This window comes from Narcine bancroftii, chromosome 13, assembly GCF_036971445.1.
Source record: "Narcine bancroftii isolate sNarBan1 chromosome 13, sNarBan1.hap1, whole genome shotgun sequence".
Classification (NCBI taxonomy): Eukaryota; Metazoa; Chordata; class Chondrichthyes; order Torpediniformes; family Narcinidae; genus Narcine; species Narcine bancroftii.
The window spans coordinates 87,901,386-87,916,677 of NC_091481.1; the positions used below are offsets into that span (position 1 = coordinate 87,901,386).

General features: G+C 54.4%; 1 pseudogene; it reads right to left on the reverse strand.

The window, feature by feature from the left end:
- LOC138748768 (homeobox protein Meis1-like) overlaps positions 1–15,292 on the reverse strand; it is a 195,758-nt pseudogene that overhangs the window by 22,111 nt on the left and 158,355 nt on the right.

The following is a 15,292-nucleotide window of genomic DNA, read 5'->3' on the forward strand; positions in this document are numbered from 1 at the left end:
TGGCTTCTCCACTGTGACCATGTCCCCACACACCCCACAGAACTCTACTCTGTACTCTGCCTGAGTCCCCCTCCACCACCACCACCACCACCCCCCACTCCCACACCCTACCCCATTCCCACCCCCACACACCATCCCCGCACCTCATTCCCCACCTACTGTGATCCCACACACCGTGACCAAATCCACCCCCACCCGTCTCCCTCAACTCACTTCACCCCACTCCCCTGGGACACCACCCCCGCACTCCAGGACACTGAACTCACCAGTTGTTGACCTGTAGGATGGTCAGGCCCGTGTCCTGGGCTAACTGCTTCTTCTGCTCCTCAGATGGGTAGGGATGCTGCAAAGGGACACAGGAGTACAGAGTGAGTCACGGCCTCCAGCCCTCCTCAGGGCTGGGCCCTGCTGACAATCCCACACCCCTGGAACAGCTGAACAGGTGCTTGACTTACACCCACAAAGTTGGAGGCCAGGCTGAGGATGACTGTACCAGGAGTAACGCTGAGCACCGAGCTCTCCTCAGCACAGAGCCCACATTCATCCCTAATCAATAACCGTCATCAGGTGTTGGACCTCGGAATCCACAAATATCTTCATCCTTTTCTCCTTTGATTTCTCTCTCTCTCTCTCTCTGCCGCTCTCATTTCTTAACGCTTCTTTTACTCCCTTGATACAAACTTTTACATTTTTCCCTCACCTTCTCTATCTCATTAGTATTTGTCTTTCAGAACAATTCTCTTTCATTATCTTTCCTATTTCTGTCTCTCTTCTGTCAGAATCTCTCTCCTAATCTTCTTCCTGTGTGTGTGTGTCTCTCTCGTTTCATAACTCAAATCTCTTTTACTCCCTTGATACGAACTTTAAAATTTTTCTCTCACCTTCTCTATCTCATTATCTCTTCCTCTCAGAGCTTTGAACATATTTTCTCTCTCCGCCTTGCTCTCTCCAGAACTTTCATTATTAATTGGTATTTCTCTTTCACAACAATCCTCTTTCATTTTCCTTCCTATTTCTGCCTCCCCTTCTGTCAGAGTATCTCCCTCTTTCTCTCTTTCCTGTGTGCATCTCCCCCCCCCGCCCCCTCTCTCTCCCCCCCCTCCTTTGTGTGCATCTCTCTCTCTCTCCTCCCTCAGTGGGTGCCATGTCTTGATCATTTAATTCAAAGTGCAGAGAGGAACTCAACAATCGAAATAATCAAGTGCAATCAAGCCCCAGGGCAAATATCTTCAGTCAAATGAGGAGCTGGGGTTGGAGATCCCACGAGATTCCGTGCCAGCATCTTTAAAGGGCAGAGTCATTTCCAATGTTGTGAGAAGTTGGGGATGAAATCGGCCATCTGAGCGAGGTGTCCGGCATGGCTGAGTGTGCCAGAATCTTCTTGAACCATTCACCTGAGGGTTTACAATGGTGCTCCCACCTCTGGTACCTCACCTGGTCTCAGAGGTTTCTCCAGCCTCCGCGCTGATTTTACAACATCTCTGGACACAGGACAAGTGGAAGCCCTTCACAACGGTGAAAGTCACACTGTCGTAATGTGGGAAGAGAGGCAGCCATGTGTGCACAGCTTGATCCCACGCACAGCGAGGTGACAAGACCCAAATAACTTCTTTGTCTTTGCAAGTCACATTGATTGAGAAATAAATCTTGCTCAGGGGTAAGTTTGAGCGTGGGTCTGATCCTCTGGGTGAAGGGAAATCACCTAAGCAAAAGGTCCCTCAGACAGAGCAGCTCTCCCTCCTCACAGGCACCAAGAGACAGTGGGAGTGAAACACAAAAGTCTGCAGATGCTGTGATTGTGGTAAAAACACAGAAACACTGGAGGTGCTCAGCCTTTTCTTCAAGGGATAAGCACAGAACAGGAAGGAGTCAGAATGAAGACTGAAGACTGGCCGGGGAGAGGAGTCCAGACCAACAAAAGGTGTTAATTGGACATGATAAGAGGAAAGGTGAAAATAGATTTTGGCTCTGTGAAAAAAGGGAACAGAGAGAGAGAAAGATAGATAGATAGATAGATAGAGAGAGAGAGAGAGAGAGAGAGAGAGAGAGAGAGGAGTTCACTTTCTGTGCTTATACCTTGAAGAAAGGCTAAGCCCGAGATGTCGGTGATAAATCTTTACCTCCTATGGATGCTGTGAGACCGGCCGAGTTCCTCCGGCGCTTTTACTACAGTCACAATGTCTGCAAACTTTTGTGTTTAACCTCGTTAGGTAAATGTACATTTATTCTCTCGTCCTTGATATTAACACTTTAAACCTGGTTAACTTATAAGGTTACTAAAATCAGTGTGGAGATGAGATGGCGTCAGAACACATGAATCTTGCCAGATCAAAAAAATGTCCGCTGAAGGTTTTTGCCACAGAATTGTCGTCTTCAAGTTACAAAAGATCCATCCAATTAGGGACTGAATGTGTCTATTTTCTCAGGCTGCTTTAGGGGCAGTGACAACAGATGGCAGATAACATTGTCCTCCATTTCATCGTGATGTGGGCTGTCTTTCTGCGGGCCATGGGCTTGGTGCCCTCTCTGTTTCTTATCTGACAGGCAAATGATGAATGAGCTCTGGGCCGCAGAATCTCTCATACTGAGGCCGTGTCAGGCACACTTTGACAGCAGGGTGACGGATGGGGCCTGTAGAAAGCACAGGCCTTCGTCCACACTTCGAGGCCTGACAGCAGGGTAGGCCCCAGGGGGTTGCCATGGGTTACTGGATCCTGCAGCTCTTTCCCCTGTTTCGAAATGCAAATAACTGCATAACAAACAGGTCTGCTGGGATTGTGACAGCTGTGACCTGATATGAACCCGGAAAAAGGACAAAAAGTGTCCTCGAGATGTTGGCGCTGAATGATTAATCGTGGCCTTTTGATAGAAGAGGTCACAACGTGGAACAAAATCACATCTTTTAAAACAATTTTGATGCACATCATTTAATCTTTCCCTCTCTGTTTTTTTTCAAAGCCCTTGCAGTAAAAGCAGGACTTTAAAAGCAAGCTCTGTTTAAGGAATTAACGAATGTGGCTCAGGCTAATTCATGTTCCCTGGAGCAACCAGGACTTCTTGGTGTTGGCCTGGTAGGCAGCAGTCTCAGCATGGAAGACAACTTAGAACCAAAGAACATTACAGAACAGAAACAGGCCACTTCTGCCCTTCTCTTCTGTGCAGAACCATTTTTCTGCCTGGTTCCACTGACCTGCACCCAGAACCATTTTTCTGCCTGGTTCCACTGACCTGCACCCCCCCACCCATCTATGTACCTGTCCAAATTCTTAAATGTTAAAATTGAGCCCACATTCACCACCTCAGATAGTAGCTCGTTCTACATCCCCGCCACTCACTGTGTGAAGAGGATCCCCTCATGTACCCCCTAAACATTTCCCCTTTCACCCTTAACCCATGTCCTCTGGTTTCTACCTCACCTCTCCTCAGTGGGAAAAGCCGACCTACATTTACTCTGTCTGTCCCCCTCATAACTTTAAACACCTCTGTAAAATCTCCTGTTATTTTTCCTCACTCCAGGGAATAAACCTGTTTAACCTTTCCTGCAATTCAATTCCCAAAGCCTGGGCAACATCCCAGTAAATCTTCTCTGCACTCTTTCTATCTTATTGATATCCTTCCTGTAGTTCAGTGACCAAAACTGCACACAATCCTCCAAATATGGTCTCACCAATATCTTATACAACTTTAACATAACAATTTGATATCTGAAGGCCAAGATGCCAAAAGCTCTCTTTACAACCCTATCCATCTGTGACGACACTTTCTGGGAATTATGTATCTGTATTCCCTGATCCCTCTGTTCTACCACACTCCTCTGTGCCCAACGCTTCACCGTGTACGTCCTTTCTTGGTCTGTCCTTACAAAATGCAACACCTCACACTTGTCTACATTAAATTCCATCAGACATTTTTCAGCCCATTTTTACAGCTGGTTTGGATTCGATTCTGACCTCGAGCGCTGTCTGTGCGGAGTTAGCACGTTGTCCCTGATTTGGGATCTCATCCCCCCCACCCCCCACCCAGTCAGACCATCTTCCTCCCATATCCAAAAGGTAGGTCATTTGGCTGGTGTAAATTGGCCCGAGCACGCGAGTGAAGTCTGACTGGGGTGGGGGGGGGGGGGGTAGTAAGTGGAAATGTGGGGGGATGGGGATAAATGGATCAGCATGGACTAATGGGAGAAAGGAAGGGGGAGGGGAGCTGGAGGAAAGGCAGAGGGGTAGGGAAAGAGAGAGACCCAGGCAAGGAGGGTCTGGTTGGAGGGTGCCCAGACAGAGTTTACTGTTCAAATACACTGGACCCAGATACCCATGATGCATCCCTCCCCTCCAGGAACGTACCCCTCAGGGTCAGCCCTGGGTGGCTGTGATTGGAAGCTCAGCACTGCTGGTTCTGCTTCTCCTCTCCCAGAACCAAAGTAATGAAGAAAGGTTCAGGTCTTCTCAATTTTAGAGTTAGACATGGAATACGGTAACAGGCCCTTCCGGCCCAATTACCCCAATTGACCTACAAATCCTGTACATTTTGAACGGTGGAAGGAAATGGGAGCATCTGGAGGAAATCCACGCAGACACCCTACAGACAGCACTGGATCTGAACCCGGGTCGCTGGCACTGTAACCGCTATGCTAATCATGCCATCTTCCTCCGTGACCAGATCCATGCGGATCCAATTCCTTCTGGTACTTTCCATGCATCATCCTGCCTTATGTCCTTGCTGGGGAATTTCTACAGTGGGAAACAGTGACTTTCTTGACTCCACAATCACAGTTACACCAGCTTCCACATCCAGAGCACTGTGCAATGAGGGGGGACCAGACAGATTGCTGGGGCACCTCGCTGCAGACGCCCAGAGCTTGGCCCAAGAGCCAGAGTTTGGGAATGTGATGAAGGAAAGAGAGAGCAGCCGGGACACAGAGGGGTTTGGGAGACAAGTGGAATGCAGAGAAATGTGACGTGTTGTAATTTAGGAAGCCCACTGTGGGCAGGGTTGGGATTTGGGAAGTGTTGAAGAGTAGAGGGAGCTCGAAGTCCAGGAACATAGAACCTCACAGCTGGACAGGGTGATTGAAAAGGCTTTTTGAACATTGGCCTTCATCAGTCAGAGTCCAGAAGTCGGGAGGTCCTGTTGCAGTTGTATAAGACATTGGTGAGGTCCCACTGGGAGGATTGTGTTCAGTTTTGGTCACCGGACTGCAGGAAAGGTATTATCGAGTTGGAGAGGGTCAGAGAAGGTTGATGAGGATGTTGCCAGGACTCGGGGGCCTGAGTTACAGGGAGAGGTGGAGCAGGTAGGGGCTTTATTCCTTGGAGTGCAGGAGGATGAGGGGTGATCTCACAGGGGTGGACAAACTCATGAGGGACAGATCGGGTGAACACAGAGAGTCTTTTACCCAGAGCAAGGGGAATCGTTAACCAGAGGACACAGATTTGAGGTGAGGGGGAGGGGGGAGATTTAATTTTTACACAGAGGGTGGCGGGTGTGGAACGGGCCACTGGAGGAGGGGGTTGAGGCAGGGACTATTGCCACATTTGAGAAAAGATTGTATAATCCCATCCGTCTGCATCTGGAGCTGCACCCCGGAAACACATCCTGACCATGTCCTGACATAGAGGCAACTGCCAGATGACCTCCCAACCTCTGTAGTCAACACTGTGTATGGATCTGGCACTCGCTCTCTCCCTCCTTCTCCTCCTCTGACATAGTTGATAGGTCACTGCAGACAAAGATGGAATATCCTAGATTGACTCTGCCTGACCAGGGACTAGTGGGGAAGAAAGCAGCTGGGGAATCATTCCCCAGTTTGATGAATGCTCTCAGAGGCTTCACGCACCACAGCTCCAGGTCGAGGGCTTGGTCATGGATTCAGGTGATTAAACTCCGCCTGATTAGCTCCTTCCACAATGTAATGCTTTTACAGACATTTCAATTAGCTTGTTTGCAGAAGTGCTTTGCTTAACTAATGAGCAATTCCCCATCATTAATTATTGCAACTGCACTAGGAGTTTCTCAGCTGGATGGGTCATGGCACAAACTCACACACACACACACACTGACCCCTCGTGCTGTCTGCATGGAGTTTGCCATGTTCTCCCTGTGACTTCTTATGTTTCCTCCCATATCCTGAAGACTTGAGGGTTGAGGGGGGGTGCTAGTTGGCTAATGCAAATACCCCCAGTTTGTGGATGGGGAGTTTATGTGCGGGAGGCTGATGAGAAGGTGGGGGAGAAGAAAATGGGATGAGTGTAGGATCAAATTCCTGCATGTTAACATCTCTGAGAATCTGTCCTGGAGCCTCCAGGTTGATGCAATCACAAAGAAGGCTAGCCAGCGGCTAGACTTCATGAGGTGTCTGAGGAGGTTCGGTTATGTCACTGAAGACTCTCATAAACTTCTGTGGAGAGCATTCTGGCTGGTTGCATCACTGCCTGGCTTGGAGGCACCAACTCTCAGTACAAGAATAAACTCCAGAGGATTGTTAACTCAGCTGCGACATCACGGGCACCAGACTTCAGTCCATCAAGGACATCAACATGAGGCGGTGTCTTTAAAAAGCAGCCTCTATCCTCAAAGATCCCCACCATGCCTTTTTCACTCTACTGCTATCGGGGAAAAGGTACAGGAGCTTAAATACGAGCACCCAGTGGCACAAGGAGAGCTTCTTCTCCACTGCCATTAGATTGTGGCACATTTTGGGGCGGCATGGTTAGTGTAATGCTCATACAGCACCAGTGACTGGGGTTCGAATCCGGCGCTGTCGGTAAGGAATTTGTATGTTCTCCCCATGTCTCTTTGGGTTTCTCTGGTTTCCTCCCATCCTCAAAATGTACCAGGAGTTGTAGCATTTGGCTGTTAATGGGTGGCATAGGCTCGTGGGCCGAAAGGGCCTGTTACCATGACACATGACTAAATTTAAATTTAAATTTTCCAACTGATTAAACCATTTCCTTGCACTGCCCCCATTTCCTTCGCTCCTTCCAACACCCAGACTGATCAATCACCCTACTGAACACAATCAATGACAAACCCTCCAGAGTCCTTCAGCCCAGAGGATATAATGGAGAACATGTGTGGCTCTGTCATTTCACAAGGTCTTGGGTGATCTGTCCAGAAGTTCAACTTCACATTGCTGCCTGTCTGGGACAAGCCATCATCTCCTGACTGACCACATCCTTTCATCTCTGACACTGCTTCAATCCACTTTGTAAAATTTTCACCTTCCATCTCGATAGCTGGACCTTCTGCCCAATTACACCCAATCAACCTAGCAACACTTTGGAGGGTAGAGTGTCCCCAAGGATCATCACCATCTTTGCTTCTTGCATAAGTACTGTCTGTCTGTAATGTGTGTTATGTCTGGATGTGTGTCTGCGTGTTTGCACCGAGGATGGGAGTACACTGTTTTGTCAGGTTGGGTTGTAACTCAAGGCCACCGTAAAGACGCTGTGAAGGAAACCCTATTCTATTGTAACATCCAGCCATGAGATCTGGAAGCTGGACCTGCTGACAGATCCCGCTGGCGAGCCCTGTGTGATGAAGCCTTCACCAGTTTTAAAGACGGGCACAGCCCAAATCGTGAATGGCGTCACAAAGCAATAGCCATGGTTCATACAAGAATGGGCTTCCAGTGCCCCCATTGTGCTAGAGTCTGCACTTCCAGACTGGGACCTTCATGAACTGCACAACATTGTGTCCTCTGAACCGAAGAACGACCAATAGAACTTGTGCAATTGGATGCCAATAAACTTGACTGCATTTCTGATTTCAAATTAATACACTTATTTTTAAATAGAGACACTTTTTAACCAAATTCTTCAAGGAAAAATGTTCTTTCCACGTTCACCCTGACAAGACCAGATATATTTCAGTTGAGCCATCTCCACGTCTTCTGAGCTCCAGCTAATCGTTTTGAGACAATTCCACGTGGTTAGCCTCGTAAAGCCTTGAGAATTGCTGTTCAACTGTGCTGGACCTTTATAATTCACGCACCCACCCGCACAGGTACCCCTCTGCATCTCACAGAATATTCCGGAGCCTCCTTATCCTCTAAGTGAAGAGACTTCTCCATTGTTCAGTCCTGCTTATTCTGAGTTTGTGGTTCTCGACTCATCCTGTCCCTGGCTTTCAATGGGGGCAGGCTGGGTATGCTGTAGGATTGGAAGGAGGGGGCTTTTAGGATGGGTGTGGGGAATTGGGTGGGGGGAGGGATGGTGGGTGGGAGGGTGTGGGATTGGGGTGTAGGGGTTGGGATAGGGGGTATATTGTGGAATTGGGGGAGTGGGTTGGGATGAGTTGGGGGTGTCAGATTGGGTGAGGGTGATGGAGAATGGGATGGGTGGGTAGGTGGCTGTGGGATTGGGTGGAGGGTGTCAGATTGGGTGGGTGTGTTGGGATTTGGGATGGGTGGGGAGTTTGGGTCAAGAGGGGAAGGGTGTGGGATAGGGTGGGGGGTTTTGGGATGGGTGGGGAGTTTGGGTCAAGAGGGGAAGGGTGTGGGGATAGGGTGGGGGGGGTTTTGGGATGGTGGGGAGTTTGGGTCAAGAGGGGAAGGGTGTGGGATAGGGTGGGGGGGTTTTGGGATGGGTGGGGAGTTTGGGTCAAGAGGGGAAGGGTGTGGGATAGGGTGGGGGGTTTTTGGGATGGGTGGGGAGTTTGGGTCAAGAGGGAAGGGTGTGGGATAGGGTGGGGGGGTTTTGGGATGGGTGGGGGAGTTTGGGTCAAGAGGGGAAGGGTGTGGGATAGGGTGGGGGGGTTTTGGGATGGTGGGGAGTTTGGGTCAAGAGGGGAAGGGTGTGGGATAGGTTGGGGGGGTTTTGGGATGGGTGGGGAGTTTGGGTCAAGAGGGGAAGGGTGTGGGATAGGGTGGGGGGGTTTTGGGATGGGTTGGGGAGTTTGGGTCAAGAGGGGAAGGGTGTGGGATAGGGTGGGGGGGGTTTTGGGATGGGTGGGGAGTTTGGGTCAAGAGGGGAAGGGCGTGGGATAGGGTGGGGGGGTTTTGGGATGGGTGGGGAGTTTGGGTCAAGAGGGGAAGGGCGTGGGATAGGGTGGGGGGGTTTTGGGATGGGTGGGGAGTTTGGGTCAAGAGGGGAAGGGCGTGGGATAGGGTGGGGGGGTTTTGGGATGGGTGGGGAGTTTGGGTCAAGAGGGGAAGGGCGTGGGATAGGGAGGGGGGGTTTTGGGATGGGTGGGGAGTTTGGGTCAAGAGGGGAAGGGCGTGGGATAGGGTGGGGGGGGTTTTGGGATGGGTGGGGAGTTTGGGTCAAGAGGGGAAGGGCGTGGGATAGGGTGGGGGGTTTTGGGATGGGTGGGGAGTTTGGGTCAAGAGGGGAAGGGTGTGGGATAGGGTGGGGGGGTTTTTGGGATGGGTGGGGAGTTTGGGTCAAGAGGGGAAGGGTGTGGGATAGGGTGGGGGGGTTTTGGGATGGGTGGGGAGTTTGGGTCAAGAGGGGAAGGGTGTGGGATAGGGTGGGGGGGTTTTGGATGGGTGGGGAGTTTGGGTCAAGAGGGGAAGGGTGTGGGATAGGGTGGGGGGGTTTTGGGATGGGTGGGGAGTTTGGGTCAAGAGGGGAAGGGTGTGGGATAGGGTGGGGGGGTTTTGGGATGGGGTGGGGAGTTTGGGTCAAGAGGGGAAGGGTGTGGGATAGGGTGGGGGGGGTTTTGGGATGGGTGGGGAGTTTGGGTCAAGAGGGGAAGGGTGTGGGATAGGGTGGGGGGGTTTTGGGATGGGTGGGGAGTTTGGGTCAAGAGGGAAGGGTGTGGGGTAGGGTGGGGGGGTTTTTGGGATGGGTGGGGAGTTTGGGTCAAGAGGGGAAGGGTGTGGGATAGGGTGGGGGGGTTTTGGATGGGTGGGGAGTTTGGGTCAAGAGGGGAAGGGTGTGGGATAGGGTGGGGGGGTTTTGGGATGGGTGGGGAGTTTGGGTCAAGAGGGGAAGGGTGTGGGATAGGGTGGGGGGGTTTTGGGATGGGTGGGGAGTTTGGGTCAAGAGGGGAAGGGTGTGGATAGGGTGGGGGGTTTTGGGATGGGTGGGGAGTTTTGGGTCAAGAGGGGAAGGGTGTGGGATAGGGTGGGGGGGTTTTGGGATGGGTGGGGAGTTTGGGTCAAGAGGGGAAGGGTGTGGGATAGGGTGGGGGGGTTTTGGGATGGGTGGGGAGTTTGGGTCAAGAGGGGAAGGGTGTGGGATAGGGTGGGGGGGTTTTGGGATGGGTGGGGAGTTTGGGTCAAGAGGGGAAGGGTGTGGGATAGGGTGGGGGGTTTTTGGGATGGGTGGGGAGTTTGGGTCAAGAGGGGAAGGGTGGTGGGATAGGGTGGGGGGGTTTTGGGATGGGTGGGGAGTTTGGGTCAAGAGGGGAAGGGTGTGGGATAGGGTGGGGGGGTTTTGGGATGGTGGGGAGTTTGGGTCAAGAGGGGAAGGGTGTGGGATTAGGGTGGGGGGGTTTTGGATGGGTGGGGGAGTTTTGGGTCAAAAGAGGGAAGGGTGTGGATAGGGTGGGGGGTTTGGGATGGTGGGGAGTTTGGGTCAAGAGGGGAAGGGTGTGGGATAGGGTGGGGGGGTTTTGGGATGGGTGGGGAGTTTGGGTCAAGAGGGGAAGGGTGTGGGATAGGGTGGGGGGGGTTTTGGGATGGGTGGGGAGTTTGGGTCAAGAGGGGAAGGGTGTGGGATAGGGTGGGGGGTTTTGGGATGGGTGGGGAGTTTGGGTCAAGAGGGGAAGGGTGTGGGATAGGGTGGGGGGGTTTTGGGATGGGTGGGGAGTTTGGGTCAAGAGGGAAGGGGTGTGGGATAGGGTGGGGGGGTTTTGGGATGGGTGGGGAGTTTGGGTCAAGAGGGGAAGGGTGTGGGATAGGGTGGGGGGGTTTTGGGATGGGTGGGGGAGTTTGGGGTCAAGAGGGGAAGGGTGTGGGATAGGGTGGGGGGGTTTTGGGATGGGTGGGGAGTTTGGGTCAAGAGGGGAAGGGTGTGGGATAGGGTGGGGGGGTTTTGGGATGGGTGGGGAGTTTGGGTCAAGAGGGAAGGGTGTGGATAGGGTGGGGGGGTTTTGGGATGGGTGGGGAGTTTGGGTCAAGAGGGGAAGGGTGTGGGATAGGGTGGGGGGGTTTTGGGATGGGTGGGGAGTTTGGGTCAAGAGGGGAAGGGTGTGGGATAGGGTGGGGGGGGTTTTGGATGGGTGGGGAGTTTGGGTCAAGAGGGGAAGGTGTGGGATAGGGTGGGGGGGGTTTTGGGATGGGTGGGGAGTTTGGGTCAAGAGGGGAAGGGTGTGGGATAGGGTGGGGGGGTTTTGGGATGGGTGGGGAGTTTGGGTCAAGAGGGGAAGGGTATGGGATAGGGTGGGGGGGTTTTGGGATGGGTGGGGAGTTTTGGTCAAGAGGGGAAGGGTGTGGGATAGGGTGGGGGGGGTTTTGGGATGGGTGGGGAGTTTGGGTCAAGAGGGGAAGGTGTCGGATAGGGTGGGGGGGTTTTGGGATGGGTGGGGAGTTTGGGTCAAGAGGGGAAGGGTGTGGGATAGGGTGGGGGGTTTTGGGATGGGTGGGGAGTTTGGGTCAAGAGGGGAAGGGTGTGGGATAGGGTGGGGGGGTTTTGGGATGGGTGGGGAGTTTGGGTCAAGAGGGGAAGGGTGTGGGATAGGGTGGGGGGGTTTTGGGATGGGTGGGGAGTTTGGGTCAAGAGGGGAAGGGTGTGGGATAGGGTGGGGGGGTTTGGGATGGGTGGGGAGTTTGGGTCAAGAGGGGAAGGGTGTGGGATAGGGTGGGGGGGTTTTGGGATGGGTGGGGAGTTTGGGTCAAGAGGGGAAGGGTGTGGGATAGGGTGGGGGGGTTTTGGGATGGGTGGGGAGTTTGGGTCAAGAGGGGAAGGGGTGTGGGATAGGGTGGGTGGGTTTTAGGATGGGTGGGGAGTTTGGGTCAAGAGGGGAAGGGTGTGGGATAGGGTGGGGGGGTTTTGGGTGGGTGGGGAGTTTGGGTCAAGAGGGGAAGGGTTGGTGGGATAGGGTGGGGGGGTTTTGGGATGGGTGGGGAGTTTGGGTCAAGAGGGGAAGGGTGTGGGATAGGGTGGGGGGGTTTTGGGATGGGTGGGGAGTTTGGGTCAAGAGGGGAAGGGTGTGGGATAGGGTGGGGAGGTTTTGGGATGGGTGGGGAGTTTGGGTCAAGAGGGGAAGGGTGTGGGATAGGGTGGGGGGGTTTTGGGATGGGTGGGGAGTTGGGTCAAGAGGGGAAGGGTGTGGGATAGGGTGGGGGGGGTTTTGGGATGGGGTGGAGTTTGGGTCAAGAGGGGAAGGGTGTGGGATAGGGTGGGGGGGTTTTGGGATGGGTGGGGAGTTTGGGTCAAGAGGGGAAGGGTGTGGGATAGGGTGGGGGGGTTTTGGGATGGGTGGGGAGTTTGGGTCAAGAGGGGAAGGGTGTGGGATAGGGTGGGGGGGGTTTTGGGATGGGTGGGGAGTTTGGGTCAAGAGGGGAAGGGTGTGGGATAGGGTGGGGGGGTTTTGGGATGGGTGGGGAGTTTGGGTCAAGAGGGGAAGGGTGTGGGATAGGGTGGGGGGGTTTTGGGATGGGTTGGGGAGTTTGGGTCAAGAGGGGAAGGGTGTGGGATAGGGTGGGGGGGTTTTGGGATGGGTGGGGAGTTTTGGTCAAGAGGGGAAGGGTGTGGGATAGGGTGGGGGGGGTTTTGGGATGGGTGGGGAGTTTTGGGTCAAGAGGGGAAGGGTGTCGGATAGGGTGGGGGGGGTTTTGGGATGGGTGGGGAGTTTGGGTCAAGAGGGGAAGGGTGTGGGATAGGGTGGGGGGGTTTTGGGATGGGTGGGGAGTTTGGGTCAAGAGGGGAAGGGTGTGGGATAGGGTGGGGGGGTTTTGGGATGGGTGGGGAGTTTGGGTCAAGAGGGAAGGGTGTGGGATAGGGTGGGGGGGTTTTGGGATGGGTGGGGAGTTTGGGTCAAGAGGGGAAGGGTGTGGGATAGGGTGGGGGGGTTTTGGGATGGGTGGGGAGTTTGGGTCAAGAGGGGAAGGGTGTGGGATAGGGTGGGGGGGTTTTGGGATGGGTGGGGAGTTTGGGTCAAGAGGGGAAGGGTGTGGGATAGGGTGGGGGGGTTTTGGGATGGGTGGGGAGTTTGGGTCAAGAGGGGAAGGGTGTGGGATAGGGTGGGGGGGTTTTTGGATGGGTGGGGAGTTTGGGTCAAGAGGGGAAGGGTGTGGGATAGGGTGGGGGGGTTTTGGATGGGTGGGGAGTTTGGGTCAAGAGGGGAAGGGTGTGGGATAGGGTGGGGGGGTTTTGGGATGGGTGGGGAGTTTGGGTCAAGAGGGGAAGGGTGTGGGATAGGGTGGGGGGGTTTTGGGGATGGGTGGGGAGTTTGGGTCAAGAGGGGGAAGGGTGTGGGATAGGGTGGGGGAGGGTTTTGGGATGGGTGGGGAGTTTGGGTCAAGAGGGGAAGGGTGTGGGATAGGGTGGGGGGGGTTTGGGATGGGTGGGGAGTTTGGGTCAAGAGGGGAAGGGTGTGGGATAGGGTGGGGAGGTTTTGGGATGGGTGGGGAGTTTGGGTCAAGAGGGGAAGGGTGTGGGATAGGGTGGGGGGGGTTTTGGGATGGGTGGGGAGTTTGGGTCAAGAGGGGAAGGGTGTGGGATAGGGTGGGGGGGTTTTTCGGATGGGTGGGGAGTTTGGGTCAAGAGGGGAAGGGTGTGGGATAGGGTGGGGGGGTTTTTGGGATGGGTGGGGAGTTTGGGTCAAGAGGGGAAGGGTGTGGGATAGGGTGGGGGGGTTTTGGGATGGGTGGGGAGTTTGGGTCAAGAGGGGAAGGGTGTGGGATAGGGTGGGGGGGTTTTGGGATGGGTGGGGAGTTTTGGGTCAAGAGGGGAAGGGTGTGGGGATAGGGTGGGGGGGGTTTTGGGATGGGTGGGGAGTTTGGGTCAAGAGGGGAAGGGTGTGGGATAGGGTGGGGGGGGTTTTGGGATGGGTGGGGAGTTTGGGTCAAGAGGGGAAGGGTGTGGGATAGGGTGGGGGGGTTTTTGGGATGGGTGGGGAGTTTGGGTCAAGAGGGAAGGGTGTGGGATAGGGTGGGGGGGTTTTGGGATGGGTGGGGAGTTTGGGTCAAGAGGGGAAGGGTGTGGGATAGGGTGGGGGGGTTTTGGGATGGGTGGGGAGTTTGGGTCAAGAGGGGAAGGGTGTGGGATAGGGTGGGTGGGTTTAGGGATGGGTGGGGAGTTTGGGTCAAGAGGGGAAGGGTGTGGGATAGGGTGGGGGGGTTTTGGGATGGGTGGGGAGTTTGGGTCAAGAGGGGAAGGGTGTGGGATAGGGTGGGGGGGGTTTTGGGGATGGGTGGGGAGTTTGGGTCAAGAGGGGAAGGGTGTGGGATAGGGTGGGGGGGTTTTGGGATGGGTGGGGAGTTTGGGTCAAGAGGGGAAGGGTGTGGGATAGGGTGGGGAGGTTTTGGGATGGGTGGGGAGTTTGGGTCAAGAGGGGAAGGGTGTGGGATAGGGTGGGGGGGTTTTGGGATGGGTGGGGAGTTTGGGTCAAGAGGGGAAGGGTGTGGGATAGGGTGGGGGGGTTTTGGGATGGGTGGGAAGTTTGGGTCAAGAGGGGAAGGGTGTGGGATAGGGTGGGGGGGTTTTGGGATGGGTGGGGAGTTTGGGTCAAGAGGGGAAGGGTGTGGGATAGGGTGGGGGGGTTTTGGGATGGGTGGGGAGTTTGGGTCAAGAGGGGAAGGGTGTGGGATAGGGTGGGGGGGGTTTTGGGATGGGTGGGGAGTTTGGGTCAAGAGGGGAAGGGTGTGGGATAGGGTGGGGGGGTTTTGGGATGGGTGGGGAGTTTGGGTCAAGAGGGGAAGGGTGTGGGATAGGGTGGGGGGGTTTTGGGATGGGTGGGGAGTTTGGGTCAAGAGGGGAAGGGTGTGGGATAGGGTGGGGGGGTTTTGGGATGGGTGGGAGTTTTGGTCAAGAGGGGAAGGGTGTGGGATAGGGTGGGGGGGTTTTGGGATGGGTGGGGAGTTTGGGTCAAGAGGGGGAAGGGTGTCGGATAGGGTGGGGGGGTTTTGGGATGGGTGGGGAGTTTTGGGTCAAGAGGGGAAGGGGTGTGGGATAGGGTGGGGGGTTTTGGGATGGGTGGGGAGTTTGGGTCAAGAGGGGAAGGGTGTGGGGATAGGGTGGGGGGGTTTTGGATGGGTGGGGGAGTTTGGGTCAAGAGGGGAAGGGTGTGGGATAGGGTGGGGGGGTTTTGGGATGGGTGGGGAGTTTGGGTCAAGAGGGGAAGGGTGTGGGATAGGGTGGGGGGGTTTGGGATGGGTGGGGAGTTTGGGTCAAGAGGGGAAGGGTGT